The sequence below is a fragment of the Ciconia boyciana genome, chromosome 4, assembly GCF_034638445.1.
Source record: "Ciconia boyciana chromosome 4, ASM3463844v1, whole genome shotgun sequence".
Taxonomy (NCBI): domain Eukaryota; kingdom Metazoa; phylum Chordata; class Aves; order Ciconiiformes; family Ciconiidae; genus Ciconia; species Ciconia boyciana.
In genome coordinates, this window is record NC_132937.1 from 62,897,728 (window position 1) to 62,913,221 (window position 15,494).

The window sequence follows — 15,494 nt, forward strand, 5'->3', positions numbered from 1 at the left end:
TATGTATTTTTATCCATTGCTGTCAATGTTGTATGAATGCTTCTACAGCTGGCATTATTTATACAGTTATGTAAACTATGGGTAGGCTCCGTTTCCCAAGTTGAAGTTCTGAAGCAGATGATAGAACTGGCTCAAAAAGAAAAGGAAAGAAAAAAACCCCAAACCCCAAGAACCCCCTCCTTCCTCCTACATATCATGGTGATTTTCTGAATAACATACAACATATTTATACAGATCTTCTGATGCAAGCTGGGCTCTCCATCGACGCCAGTTCCACACCATCATTTTCTACAGAGGGCAACCTATATCAATGCAGCTTTTAGGGACAAACTTGGCTATACACTATGGCTATAGACCAAATGTCCTACTACTCATCCCATGAGTGAGGTCCTATAGATAAAAAAGGAAAACAGAGCTCAGTTTCTTTACTGCAGGGAAGGTTTTTTTGTTGCTGGGGTTTGTTTTGTTTGTTTGGTTTTGTTTTGTCTTGTTTTTCCCCCCAAAGAAGGCTGTCTTTAGGAAAGTTAAGCCTATAATGCCCTCAATAGTAACGCTACAATCTGTTGCATATCAAATACACCTCAATTTATCATGAGAAAAGTTACTGGGAAGATCAGTGCCATAGTCTTTCCCTGTGTTGTCACCTCTCATCCTACTACAGAGGAACCCTTAGGTAGGCACACACATTTAACATCAAGCCTTTGAAAAGCTCTGTTTTCCACTTCCTTGTGTTCTTCAAGTGTTTGGAACCCTCAGCACACAAGATCCCCAGCAGCAGGGGTTAGGCCATGCTTGTCCCTCTACTTACTTCCTCTACTTTCCTGAAGAGGGACATGTTCTTAGCGTGAACTGTCATGGGGGATACTCCACAACTACAATCTTAACTGCAAAGCCACTGTAGTCCATTATCTTTAGTTATTTAAGTACTAGTTATCTTAAATTGTATTAATGAATTTGATCCTTTAAGAACACATAATCACTGCTGTGATGATAGCAGAAGCAGTGCAAGCAGCCTAACACTTTTTTATAACCCTCTATTCTCAGTCATTTCCTGACATTTATAAACAAATTATTTGAGTACTAGAATTATGAAGTTCATTGTCATACACTGAATACCTTTCAGGGCTACTTGCAACCAAAATTGCAAGAAAGGAAAATGCAGAAAAGCAAAATTAATCCTTAGGGACTTGAGTATAATGAGCTCTGGGTACATTGTACTACACTGGGTCCCAAAGGAATTCTGTGAAGGTCATGCAGTTAATCTTTCTGATACATGCTTCTTTCAAACTGATTATGGTTCATGCACTTTTTATGTAGAGACCTGCTACCCTTTTCCTAACTCAGTCAATAGTACTGGAAACATCTACTGAGAACATTTTGATAAAATAAACTGCATAGACCTGTTGTCGAAATTCTCTGGAAAGTACCTGCATTGCAGATGTAAGAGAGCTCATTGTATTTAAAATCCTAGACTAGAGCACATGTTCTTTTTCTGGAGGTTATGATTGCACACTAAATGGGAAGGGGACCTGGATAGATACAGGTGTGTTGGGAGGGAATACAGTGATGGAAGGAGTAATGCAAGACTGCACCATCTGTAGAATATCCTCTTATTACTTCTTTGTTCCTTTCAGTTCTATAAAGGTTATTTTAATGGCTGCTGAAATCCAAGATGTGCATCCCTATTGTGGCTGTAGGGCAAATATTTGAATTTATTTTTGTTTCTATATAAAGGTAAATGGCACTTGTCACATCCAAATGCAGGACAGTAGTGGAAAATACTCTGAGTTGGACTATACTCACCAGCAAGACACTATTCTGCCTCTAAAGGTGGATATTGAATAAGAATTTGCAAGGAACCTCCTGAAGGATATTTTCATGACAAAACTGCAAAGAAAACTAAACAACCCTTCCTCTCCCAGCCTGATGGAATATAAGATTAGTTTGATCCTATTTTATCTCTGGACAGCCAATTTATTCCAGCAAGGTTTGTTGCAAAATCTCTAAAGGTGCAACAGTACATGCAACAAAAATAACCATTCCTGCCTTGGCCAACATACCACTTCCAGAGCCATACTAAGCAGCCAGCCTTACACTGCAATACTGGACAGTTACCCAGTGGCACACTACTTACGCATGTAAGATTTAAAAATATTTTGTGATTTACTTTGAGTAAATTTTGTTCTTAAATGTAGGTTTTGGTAATTCTGAACTTTTAACCCTTCTACAAAGCTGCTTATGGTCCAGAAAGACTCCAGCTGCAGCTAGGGCAGTACTCAACAACGGAGGCTGATAATCTAAATTTGAGACTTTTACAATGCCTTCGTATGTGGTCAGTGGCCTTGCAAACCGAGAGACCACACACGCGCAAACAGAGGCTCTCATAATTGCCTAACATTTTCACCACCTGTTCTGAAGCCATGTTATCAGATGTGAAGGAACCAGTAAAAAACAGTTTATAAGCTATAAATGGAAGCAGCTATGTCAGAGAGCTGATAAACATTTCAGTTCAAATTATTTGTGTAGCAGACTCTGTAATTTACATGACACTGAACTGCTTTAAAGTATTGGTTTCGAGTTACAGGATGTCACAGTTACTGTTTTGGGGTGGGGGATATGTGTGTCGAAGGGATAAAGGAGAATGCAGGCAGGTGATATTTCTTGTTTAACAGATCATGTCAAAGGTAATGCTATCTTTTCCTTGCCTTTTCTGCTTCATCTTTACCCTGGTTTGCTGCCTAAGTGTGAAAGCTTGGTTTAGTTTAGAAAAAATCCGTAATGGTTCCTACCATGTTCAGTCATTTCATAGCCTTCAGAGATGTTCACTTAGTGTGGAAATGCTGGTATCTCTGTCTCCAGTGATGTCAATAAAATTAATCTTAAAAAAAAAGGTAACCTTACCCACACTATTAGTTTAAATGGACTAAAACTGAGTGGAAAAATGTATTTTATAGGCATGACTCAGGTGAATATGAGGAAGAGGAAGGTATCTCCAGATCCAATTATGGCTATACAATTCCTACATTATTCCTTAAAGGCATTTGCTTTAGAACTTATTTTAGTAGTAGCTCCTCTGTCACTGCTGATCTGAATGAAAATTATTTGTGATCAGCCTCTTCTAGAACTGGACATTTGGTATGACATGTGATGTGAATAAAGCGTTCACTAGGAATATGTTGAATATGCTGTGAATATCAGCCTTATTTCCCTCTGACTTAAATCCATTCCTATTTGTTACTTAAGCCCAAAGATCAGAACTGGCTGATTTCCAAGACAGAAGAAAAAGAGAAGCAATTGTATACATGCTGTTAGCCCTGTTAGCTTTGCATATCTCATTCAAGAAAAATTTGACAGAATTTTAGTTTTTGTTTTCAGTGAACTTATCCTTGAAATTGTATTCATATGTACTGGCCTCTTCTTGGTTTTGGTGTAAATTGTCAGGGCTGTGAATTCTTGCCTGTAACACTCTTTTATCAGTAAGATTATATTTTAAAAAATAGAGAAAGTCTGGTATTATAAATATACTAGTCAAAAGCTTGTTTGTGATATACAGGCATTTACTATAAACCCTTGACAATTTCAACTGGTAAAAATTATGTTGAAGAATTTTCCATAAATTGCTTACTGCTCCGGGTTTGGAATTTCAGACCCTCCAAAGTCATCTTTCTATATGTGATAAAACTATTCTCACCTGGAAATCTTGTGACAGCTGTAATTTGTAGTTACACAACTCTGCGGACATCCAGTGACAAACTATCAAGGTTAGTGCAATTTAGCACTGAAAGTATTCCTTACTGTTCCACATTATCAGCTATGATAATTTGTTTTTCATTCCTTAGGCAGAGCATAAGTACTGGTATTAACATTTAGCAAACAGCCACTCACTGGTGGAGCACTGCACAGTGTTTGTGCATTTATTTGTAATGACTGCTTGAAAATTTAATTAGGAATTAAATTCTGAAGTTTTACTCTCAGATCATCATCCAGATGACCTAACAAGTGTTATGTTATAGAAATCTATTATGTATCAATCAGATTTGACAATTTTGGGCAGTTTTGGTACTGCTATCTCAAAATAACTATTGCAGAATAAGAAACAAAACCAGAAAAGGGTAACAAGAACAAAGGGTGGTATGAAACAGTGGTCGTACAGGAAAAGATGAGTAAAAATGATTCTTCAGTTTGGGAAGTGAGGATTGAGGCAGGATGAAGGAAGGGGAAAGGAATCACAGAGGCTGATGAAATTATTACTGTAGTGAAGAGGCCTAATGAAAATTGAATAAATTCTAATGAAATTAGCCCCAGGGACATCCAGTGAAATTATCATACGCAGACTTAATACTAACAGAAGAAGTATTGACTTTCTCCACACCTCCAAGTTGTGCAACTTGGAGGCTTGAGATATGTCTCAAACGCTGGCTATGGGAGGCTGGGCAATGCATGGTAGGAACAGTCACCCTTATCCTCACCATAAATATACCAGATGCCTTTCAAGGCTGTCTGCAGGGCTAGGTGGACTTGGGTCCAATCTGCTGCAGCAATTCTGTAAGTTACACTGTTTTGCAATGGTGGTAATATTGCTTTTCAGTGTGGAAAATTTCTGTTTTGTGCTAATTAGCTGAGGCATGAGAGTTTGGGACTTTGTGCCTGCAGAGATCACAGGAGGCTCTTACTGATTCTGGTTAAAGCTCTTGTGCTATGCTAACCTTTCTAATTTCAGCAGTACTTTCTCTTGAGATGAACTTCAGTTTTCCTGGAAAGGAGTTATTTTTCCATTAGCAAAGCCCCTTTTTAAAACATTCACAAAATAAAACAATGTTTTTGGCAAGATAGGCTCATTTACAGGCTAGAAATGAAGTGTGAAAATTGCTGAAAACTTACTTTTATTGCAAATATTTCATATGTTTCTAACAGAACACATTCAGTTGTACCAGGCAATATATTTTGAGGAAATAACCTGAAACTTTCAGAACTTTAAAAAGAGAATTTTAAAAACAATTGCTTGGCAAGCATTTTTTTTTAAAGGCAGCTCTTATCTGAACTTTGAGTGATGTTCTGCCTTCTTGTATCCACTGCCTCTCCCTTCTTGCTGCTTCTTCCACCAGCTTCAACCCCATGACCCTTGCTAAGAAGGGTATCTTCTACTTTCTCTGATGGCTGACTGTGTTTTGAAAGTGTTTGTCTAATTTGATCATGAACCTCATAACCTCCAAAATGCATTGCACCATCATGTCATTTGTAAAGAATCACAAATTTGACATTTTTTCTTCTTTTACTAAAAAAGAGGCTTCATCCCTCAGGCTACCCTAGCCATCTGCTTCCCCACCAATCTCTAGCAAAGGATCTTCTCCTACTTCTTCTTATCCCTGATTTATTGCAATAACTTTAAGTATCCACTATCACATATTTATAGTGAGTATATCCTCTGTGGCTTTGGTGAAGTTCTGGAATTTTGCTTCAAGAGCACTCAGGCAGCAAGTACTGAACCCACAGAGATGTCAGTATAACCTGGTAAGAGTCAGGTAGAAGAAAGCTTGGAAACTGAATGAAGTTTCTGAAACCTAAGCAAAGTTTTGCACTTATTTTGTTAAGCAGTCAGGCAGATTCTTACTTCTCAAACAACTTAATTTCTCATTAGTGTGTGCAGCAACAGGTGGGGGGAAAGCTGAACCCCAATCCAAAATAAAGCAAATATCCTTTGGAAGCCCAGAATTTTTCATATGCAAACCTGGATGTAAGTCTGTGTTCTTGAACATGCGGTTGCAGAAAAGAATTGATAACAAACACTGAACTTTTATAGCTGTGAATTGGAAATAGACAGATGCAGATCATCAGCTTGAATCCAGGCCAGGATAGCAGTCGCCGAAGCTCATTATGTCATGGAAACAATTGTGTAGTCTGTTAAAGATGGGTTGAGGAGTACAGAAAGCTTTTCATTACCCAAAACTATGTGGAGATTACTGTGGAGGAGGAATACCATGGCTTAATTTCTCTTTCAGTCCTTCCTAGGATCCAGCTCAGCAAAGCAAGAGGTAGGTGGAGACTAGCTCTGCCATTATCTGCAGTCTATCACTTCTAAACAAAAAGGGGAACATCAACCCTTACTAATTTAAAAGAAACATATAGTTATACTGGCAGTGTATCCAACCCCTACTCATATCCCATGGTAATCTTTAATTAAGTGTTATACGGATGCCATTCAGGGAAAGACCCCACTGGATTCAGTCAGAAAGGATACCAAATAATGGAGTAGTGCCTTACGTACTCTTGGGCATTAATTACGTTCAGAAAGAATACAGTCATCATGAACTTTAAAGAAAATTAATTGTTTGCATGTTTTCCTGTTTTTCTTCAGGTGGTTGGGAACAGCCCACCACTGTCAACTCTGAAGCTCCCTGGACATCTGAACTGCCAGGCAGAACTGGCACTTGCTACCAATGCATGACTCGGTGTGGCTGAGCAGACTGGCAGAAGACGGCTCACTATGGCCCTTCAGACCGGGCGTTGCAAACCGCTGTAGTAAAAGCATGTAACTGGCTCCATGAATGAGGAATAACTACATTTGCAGTGAGTTACTCCAGAGTGCTAGTGACAGTTTCCTGCATGGTCTGTTCTTGTCTCTAACTCTAATTCTCTGTTGATAATAATCGAGCAAAGTTTGCCTGCTTGTATCCTGAGGCAAAAAAATTAAGTACATATATCACATGCACATTAAGTACATATATCTCTCTCCCTCTAAACATCACACCTCTTTCAGGAATTTCAATTTGAGTATTTTTTCTTTTCCTTTTTAAAATGTGTATGAACTCAACAACAGCACAACCTTATCTACACAGCCAATATAGGACGAATGCTTATTTATAAGATTAATTCTTCCTGTACCTACAACAGAGGGAAGAGATACAGAAAGTAAATCTGGCCTTTGATATCCACAGGGTAGCTGTGAAGCGATCACAAACAATTTTGGCATTCCACATTGTTCAACTTTTTGCTTCTTTAGCTTGAACAGAAGTAGTTTCCTACGTGCTTATTGCAACCAGCTACCTAAACTACAGTCCTCCCTATTGTATTTTTTTCAGCAGATGACGCTCAGACCTGCAGATTTTCCCAGAATTCGGCCATTTCCCCAAGTAGGTACAGCACTGTAATGACCTCTCTCCTTTACTGAGCTTTGTTGTAACCTCCTGATCACCTTCCAACCATCAGAGGGCTCCACAGCCCTGGCAGCAGGAAACACCACTAACCCCACAGCTGGCCGGGGCCATGGGAGCCAGGTACTGAACCCCCACTTAGTGACCCCCTTGCCATACAGTCTTTGATTAATTCTGCAGCACCAGCAACAACAAATCATTGCAACAGAAAGATAACAACCTTAAATTGCTTACTTCGGCAAAATTTCCATAGTCAAATTTTTGTTTAAACAGTGGTACAGATTTGACCTAAATTAAATAATGAAAAAGGGGAGAAATAGTGCAAGACCTCATCCTCAGAAGTTGTGGTATTGAACCGAGCTGTGGAAACAAGATTACAGTCCTGGTGTTGCTAATATCTCCTGCTTATTAATCGCAACAGCCCCACTTTGAATAACCAATAGCTCTTCCCCTCACTTGGAAGGTGGGAAACTCAGGCTGATGTCCCTGTGCCAAGCACTCTGCCACCTGGTCTCCAGCGAGGCTGTGGGCTGCTCTGGTTTGGAAAGGGCTCTCTGCTTCAGACATGAAATCCCATGCGGGCCAGAGCTGTGTGTGGGCTCTCAGAAAGGATGTTCTTGAAAAGAAAAAGATGCATTTTATTGACAAATTCCTTACTGGTTTTCTCCAAGTGCTGACTATGCAGCATGTAGCCACAGGCTCAAACCTATGAGAGAGCAGAGGGACAGTAGACAGAGAGAACTGGTACATGCAGAACACAAACAAAGCCTGTGTCCCACTCGACCCACAGTTACTGATTTCAGGATTGCCTAGCGTAAAGCCTCCAGGAAAGAGTTAATGATGACACACTATTACATCTGCATGGAAAGACTGAAACAGGCAGAGATATATCCCCCTCGTCTTGAAATGCCTGGAAGCCCACCTGTCCTAGGAACATTTTGCATATGCAGCAAGCATATTATGTTTATTTCTAATGTAAAGTTTGTGCTTTCCATTTTGTTTGATCTCTTCCTCTGTTTTACACGCTGTGTTTCTTTATGTCTGCACTGCTACCTGAACAACAATCATAAAGATCCTAAAGCATCCTCCAGCACTGTGGGTGAACTGCAGACTTTTAAGATGTTTGCTGAGACAGCCTGCGCAAAGGATTTGTTTTTGCAAGTGTTTGTGTGCATATGCGTGCACGATCCCTGTGTGTGGCCTGTGTGAATACTGAGTGCCATTTACCCTGAAGGCTCTCTAAACCACCCTCTCTGCCTGTGTAGAAAACATCTCCCTGCTGTAACTAAGCAGAATTAAAATAGTTATTTGTCCATTCTTTCTTTTATATACACCCATTCTGGCCCCCAGTGAACCTCCTCTGCAGTTTTGCTGCATGTTCTTAGCAGCAGCTGAAAGTCCCCCCCGTTACCGCACAGGCACAGCGTGCTGAGAAGAGAGAAAGAAGGCACTGGAGGCATACTGCCGCTCTCTGTCTCACACAGCAACCGCTTCAAACTCCTTCTCCACTACACCAACTCTGGCTGAAGCTGCCCTCCCACGCCTGTTCCTCCCTCCCGCACTCCATTGCTACTCCGTTTATTACATCTCCCTTGCTTGCGCCACTCTTTTCCAGCACTTTTCTCTGATTTAAGTCTCATTCCTCAGAGGCTGTGTGGCTGAAGTTCTTACAGAGTTACACAGGAGCTCTGTTTCATGGGCCATGAAAACACTGTATTTCTCTATCCTATTAAGCTGTTCCTTCTAAATAAATAAGAAAGCCAGGAAATAAAACCATCACAAACTAATAGCTCACAGAACCACCCTCTTGACATGATTGCTATAAAACTTTGGAAGTGATTTGTTTCATTTCTTTCTTTCTCATGCATGCTTGCTGCTAGCAATTTAGAGTTCATTTAACTATCACTGCAAGCAGTTTTATACTTCACCGTAAAGCCTGGGGTCAATAATCTCATAGTCCTATAGTTGTTTTTAGAATTTAGAATAATTCCTTAAATTTTAATCAAAATGTTGCTGGCATATAAAGTTCACTGGCAAAAATAATCCTTCCGCTTCACTGTTGGTACACTGAAAATTAAATTTTTCCATCTTGGAATCTGAGATTATTGTTATCCACTTTATTGTGAGAAGTCAAAAAACCTAATTTCTGTTCCAGAGCACAATACATAGTATTTGAACACTGTCTTTCTTTTAATTTCATTTTCACAAAAAGTGGTAAGTGGTTTACACCCATTTTTCTGCTAGGGAAACTGTGGTAGAGGGAAGATAAATGACTTTCACAAGGATTTGAGCGTCTTGCTGGTCTAATGGCTTTCCATTAGCCTATATTGCTTCCAGTTTGGGAAGGCAGATTGCTCAGATTCTTTTAATGTAGTTATGTTACCCACCTCAAAGCCACTTTGAAATGATTAAGCACATGGCCAGGAACCACAAGTTCTTCCTCCTTCCAAAGCTGGGTGCTCATCATATTTTACTACTACATCAAACTCTGCACACAGCACTTACTTTTGTGAGTGAGGAAAAAAGCTAGAAAGCGTGAGGAATCCACAGTCATCTAGGAAATTGGTACCAGTACTTCCACCTCCTGACACAGTGCAGACCGCAGCAGACCACAGTACCTGCTGGTGAAATTGCACCAATGCTTTTGGTGGAAACCTAGGTCCCTTCACCATTTACCTCAATGGATCCCAAACTTCCCCTTTTATCTTAACTTTTTGTAACACAGGATGTACTTACCCATCTACATTTAAAGTGGTCTATATCTGTGTACCTTCAGACTGATGACACTCAGGACCCTTATTTCAGACATTTCTGCTTACAAAGATCAAGAAGATGTCATCACAGAGAATCAAGGAAGCATGCCTGTGAGAGGAGAGGCCGGTGCATGAAGAAGCAGCATGGGACTGAACTTTTTTTATCTTGCCTTTGGCAAGTTAAATATCCGTTACTGTTTGGGAAATTATGGAAGAAGGGCACCCCAGTAATTACTTCCCAGTCATTTATGTAAACAATTTAATAATGAAAATAAAAATAACACAATGGAGTCGACATCTGAAACTTGACTACACTTAGTTTCAGTTAGAAATGCTTTTATGTTTGAAAGTACACCAAAGAAGTAACTCAGGTTTTTTAAAAGTCAGAGGTAAATAAATCTCTCATCTATTCAGAATGCCATCTGTGTGTTTCAATGGAAAAATGTCATCCTGTGGAAAGGAAATACAAATACAGAGTAATCTGTGAGAGTAAGCTGTAGCCTTTTCTGGATACCGCACCATCAAAACTTTCTTACTTTTGATTTCAAATTTTTTATTACAGGCTCACATACAAGCTTAACTACCATGTTTCAAAATAACTCTTTTTATATTTAATGTGAGTAAATATGATATGAAGCTATTGATTCACAATGACTTCACAACCCTAAAATGCCAATTTTAGAGTTTTTCCACCCCATTTATTAAAATTCTTAAAAATATTTTTGTTCCATTTACAGGAGGTGTCCTACAAAACAGTTCTGCTTCCTGACCGACAAAGGTAAAGACAGACATTAACAATGGCATAGTTTATGATCACAGAGAACAGCACAACAAGGAGCCAGGGACAAAATTTTGGAAGATGGTATTATATGCACTACAGTTTAGTAGTTTACAAACATACAGCTTGCCTAAAGTTGTATTTCATGATAAAGTACAATCCATCCGGAGAATAAGGTTAGATGTTTTCTATTGTCCATCCACGTAAAAAATACTGGACAAAAGTGGCACTGATGATTCAGCAGGTAGCACTCGTTTTTATACGGCAGGTTTGTAACCTGTTATATTCCACCATTACAGCTGATGAGTAGTAGTTGCAGTCGTAGAAGATGCAGCATAATAAAGGGTCATTTTTGCTGTTTAACCTACGTGATATGCTGTGCCTGCCAGTGTAGCCTGGGCAGCCTATTTCTCCCTACAGTACAGCCTCCTTTTTTATTGTCACCAGTCTGGAACCGAAATGGCAGGGAATTCATTGCTCCTCCATTCGCAACCACCGAGTTAAGTACTGAGCTACTGCCTCAACATTATGCTGCTCAGCTTTTTGCATTCAAGACAAAAACAAATAATAAAATGCTTTAGTTAAGGATTCTTACTGCTTTGTGCAAAAGGTGGGGCGCTAGCCCCATTTTACTGCTTGCAGTGAGTAATTATAGTCTGCCATTTCCTCTGTGCTTTCAAATTGTTACTGCATTCTTCCCACCCTAACCAAAAGGTTGTGTAGCATTTCATGCACTGTTAAATAGCAGCTTCACTCCACCCTACAAACACCTGTATTTCATTGTTGGCGAGTGAACCGACCCGTCCATTTCCCCTCGCTGAGGAATGCACTTTATGAATTTTTTGAACAGCATGAAGCGTAGACAAGGGTCACACCTTGTCGGCAAGAGCTGGCAACTGAAGTGTATCTATCAAAATTCTTATCTTTAAGGTTTTCCACTTCTCTCATCTTGTCACGCTCCTTTAATATATCCATGCTACTTCAGATGAGAGGAAAGTGCCACTTTCTGAGGCAACACCATAGCACCAGGAGCCAGGTACCCAGCAGGCACACCAGCAGCTCTGAATTCCTTAGCTAGGGATGAGTGGGAGACCTCTGGCTGTTCAAGGGCTTATTTTTATTAAAATTAATTGAAATAAAACTCTCAAATTCTTTTGCTTTTTCCCCCCCTCATAGATGCAAAAAAACCCACACAGGTGGACAAAAGCAGAGGATGGTTATATGAACTATGAACCTATTCTCGATCTACTTTGCTTTCAGTATGGATATAAGAAGTGATTTCTTGTGCTAGTAGTCCCAATTGATTGTTCATCCAACAGTAGTTATTATGGCAGAAGCAAGGAAGAATAAATCATTATGGCTTCTTCATGGAAAAATACATGGAAAAATAATTTACAAATACAGGGGCATAACTGTCATCCACTACTGTTTTCTGACCGGCAGCATTCTGTCGTGTGGAAGTTGTAACTGCACTGTCTTTTGCTTCAAATAGTGGCAAGCAAGTTACTTGGTTTTCTGACTTTTCTATGCTTGTGACGGGAGTCTCAGCATCACCGAGTGTGATGCTACCTGCATTGTACTGCTTTTGTAGCTTGAGCTGGGAAGCTCAAAAGCTTGCTCCTACAAAAGCTCCCTGCACGGTGCTGAGCTGCATTGTGTTGGTCCACCAGGTAGCTCCAAGGTAGCTCGGGAATTCACACTGAATTATGCACTGCTTCACACTGCAGGGAGCCTAGGACTGTTTATTTTTTTAAAATGGGGCTGAGGAACTTTAACTCAATTTTTGAAACGGGTTTGTATGCCATGTTCAGCAATGCCATAGTTAGGCACTCAGTGAAATGATGAAATGACTGAGTTCCCAGTAAGGGAACGAGGCTCAGAAGTTCAGGAAAGCACATAGCAAAATTAACTACAAGTTAGAGCCCTGTTCTTCTTCCTGTGCTATAACCTTCCCTACCTGTCACTATTGTTACTGCACTTGTGCAGTACAGGAAAACTTCTATGGTTAGGAATGTGTACAGCATCTGGTGGGATGGAGGTAACTTTCTCTGTAGACGCCATGTTTTGGATTTGTGGCTAAAACTGTTGATAACACACCAGTGTTTTGGTTGTTGCTGAGCAGTGCCTGCACAGTGTCAAGGCTTTCTCTTTCTCCTTCTCCCTCTCTGTCCTCCCAGCAAGCAGGCCAAGAGTGGGAAAGAAGTTGGGAGGGGATGTAACGTGGACAGGTTGCACCCAACACTTTGACCCAAAGTGACCAAAGCTTAGCTTAGCTGCAGGCTGGGGTCAACCCACCCCAGAATGCAATTATTTAAGTGAACAATTTAACTCTTCAAGCTAGCAGAGATTTAGAATAGGAGGTTCTGATTTTGGTGAACCTGGAATTGGTCACTGATGAAAGCACAGCTGCACCCGCTTCATACAAGAAATTCATGTATCATTTAATCTAGCAGATACCAGCAACCAATATTTTAGAGAACATTGAATAATCAAAACTCATGCTAATTTGTGTTGAATCAGAGCATTACACATTTGTGTTTGTTGTATTTTGTGTTTTTTCTCCATACTTTTCAGAGAATGGTTACTACTCCAAGGGGTCTTTACTCCAGGTATTAATAGCAGATGTGATTTGTGACTGAGAGCTCCCCTCACTCTTGTACTCTAATCAGCTCATCTAATTATCATTGCTACCAATACTCTAGATTTCTCTATCTTTTTCTCTATTTTCAACTGAAGAGCTCAGAAGTGCTTTTTTCTTCTCCATATACACTTTCCCACAGGCACAGGCACAAACATAGCTCATCTGATGCGCGTTCTTCAAAGCAGCCACACTAGAGCTCGGAAAAAGGCAGAAGATCTGTAGTTTTATAGATAATTAAAGTACTCACCAACACTTCAAAGTAATTTTTAATAAGTGTTTTGAGTTTTATTCCACACTTTCAATGTTTTATAAATTTTGGCCTGGGTTAACAGATAATACACATTACTTAGAAAACAAAAATGGTGACACGTTTTAATACCAGAAAACTGGCATTTAGCAAAATACTTCAAAGAGATGCTATAACTTCAAACACATCAAGCCATTTTTAACAGAAAGACTAAGACAAGTAACTATTTGGTAGTGTGGTAATTTAAAAGAAGTCAACTAGTACTTGTAGCTCAAACAGTAATGAATGGTGCAAAGGTTAAAAAAAGAAGCTTAAAATGTTGTTGCCTCTAGTACTCCAGCTGGGAGTCTGAAGAGGGATAGTATCAGAACTAGATGGATATGGAAAGAGAACTTGATTCGTCTGATTGCTTATCAGAATGTTAAGATTTTGACTTCCCAGAGTAAAAAGGCACTGACTATACCGAGGGCAGCATCTTCAGAAAGAAAAGCCTGCATTCATTTGTACCCCTCTCTGCCTTCCCTGAGAACACAGACGTTCATGGTTCATGGTGCAGGAATATGCGGTCCTTCCTTCATAAATCTTACGCCCATAAAACAGTTTGTTAAAGCCCATGAGAAGTTATCTTGAAATATGCTTGTAACAGCACTAGCGGCAAAAATGATGAAGTAATTGTCTCATTTACTAAGATCCAACTTTTACTGGAGTTAATTTCTAAGGAGTCAGGAGCAAATTCAGCAAAGGCTTATATTTCTTGCTGCAATTTCTGCATAAATGACATAGGAAATTGGCTTATTTTATTTAAATGGGTGTCAGATGTTGCTGAAAGACAAGAAAACTCAGTCATGGGAAACAACTCCTTAGTACAGCAGGGTACTCAGAAGGCTTGTCATAACTGCTGGCTAAAGGTGTAGGTGGTGAATTCTCCAGCCAGGGAACAGACAAAAAGTTCCAACTTCCAGCCCTTCAAAAGCCCTATCTGGAGGCACATCTTACACCTTGAGGTGATTTGTGTCATTTCTGCATAGGGAACGTCAATGCCCCCATAGTAATGACCTGGCTTAATACCCCTTAGCAGTTAGGACAATGGTGTCAGTAAAAAAAAAAATATCGACATTTAACAACAGGTGTATATACATGTTATACTTCTGATAACTTATGATAGGCAAAAATAATTTTTATTGCAAAGAACTCTATAAAAATGTTTTAAAACTTAATTAATTATTGAAATTACTAATGTATCCTTCTGAAACACTTTTCTTTATGAAAAAGTTGGAAATATTTCTATGCCAGAATTGCCTGATTTTCAGTAGCAAAGAGCATTATCTTCTTTTATAGACTGCACAGATTGCAAATTTAGCTCTATACACTCTTCAGTTTGGGCAATTGATGGAAGCAGAACCCAGAGGGGACTCAAACATGGGCACAGGTGAGCTAAATTCATCACATAGGTAGGAATTCCAACTGAAAGCAAGCATTCTGGTTCAGCTTTTAGGGGCAGGCGATGGGAGAGGGGCCACACTAAGCACCCAGTTCACCACACTACACACCAAAATCTGGATGTTAAAAGCCTAGAGGCCCTGAGCCAAACTTGTATCTGTCACACTTTTAACACCTTAGAATTATTCTATAAGCCTCTTCTGTACTCACTTGCACTTTAAACAGATCCATCTCTGTTCATTTTAGCAGTTATTTCTATTTACTTTTTTTTTTTTTCCCCAGGCTTAATGGCCACATCTTGAAGTTTCGCCCAGATGATTTTGGTTGTGACTCTGGCAAGAATTTACACACATCCTTAACTTTCACCAGAAGTATTCCCCCCATGAGTAACCCTGTTATCTGTGAGACCACTTTTGCAGTTCAATCTACATGTAAGCATTTGCAGAATCAAGGACTTACTTTGAAAACTAGCAAGCAGAGCCAG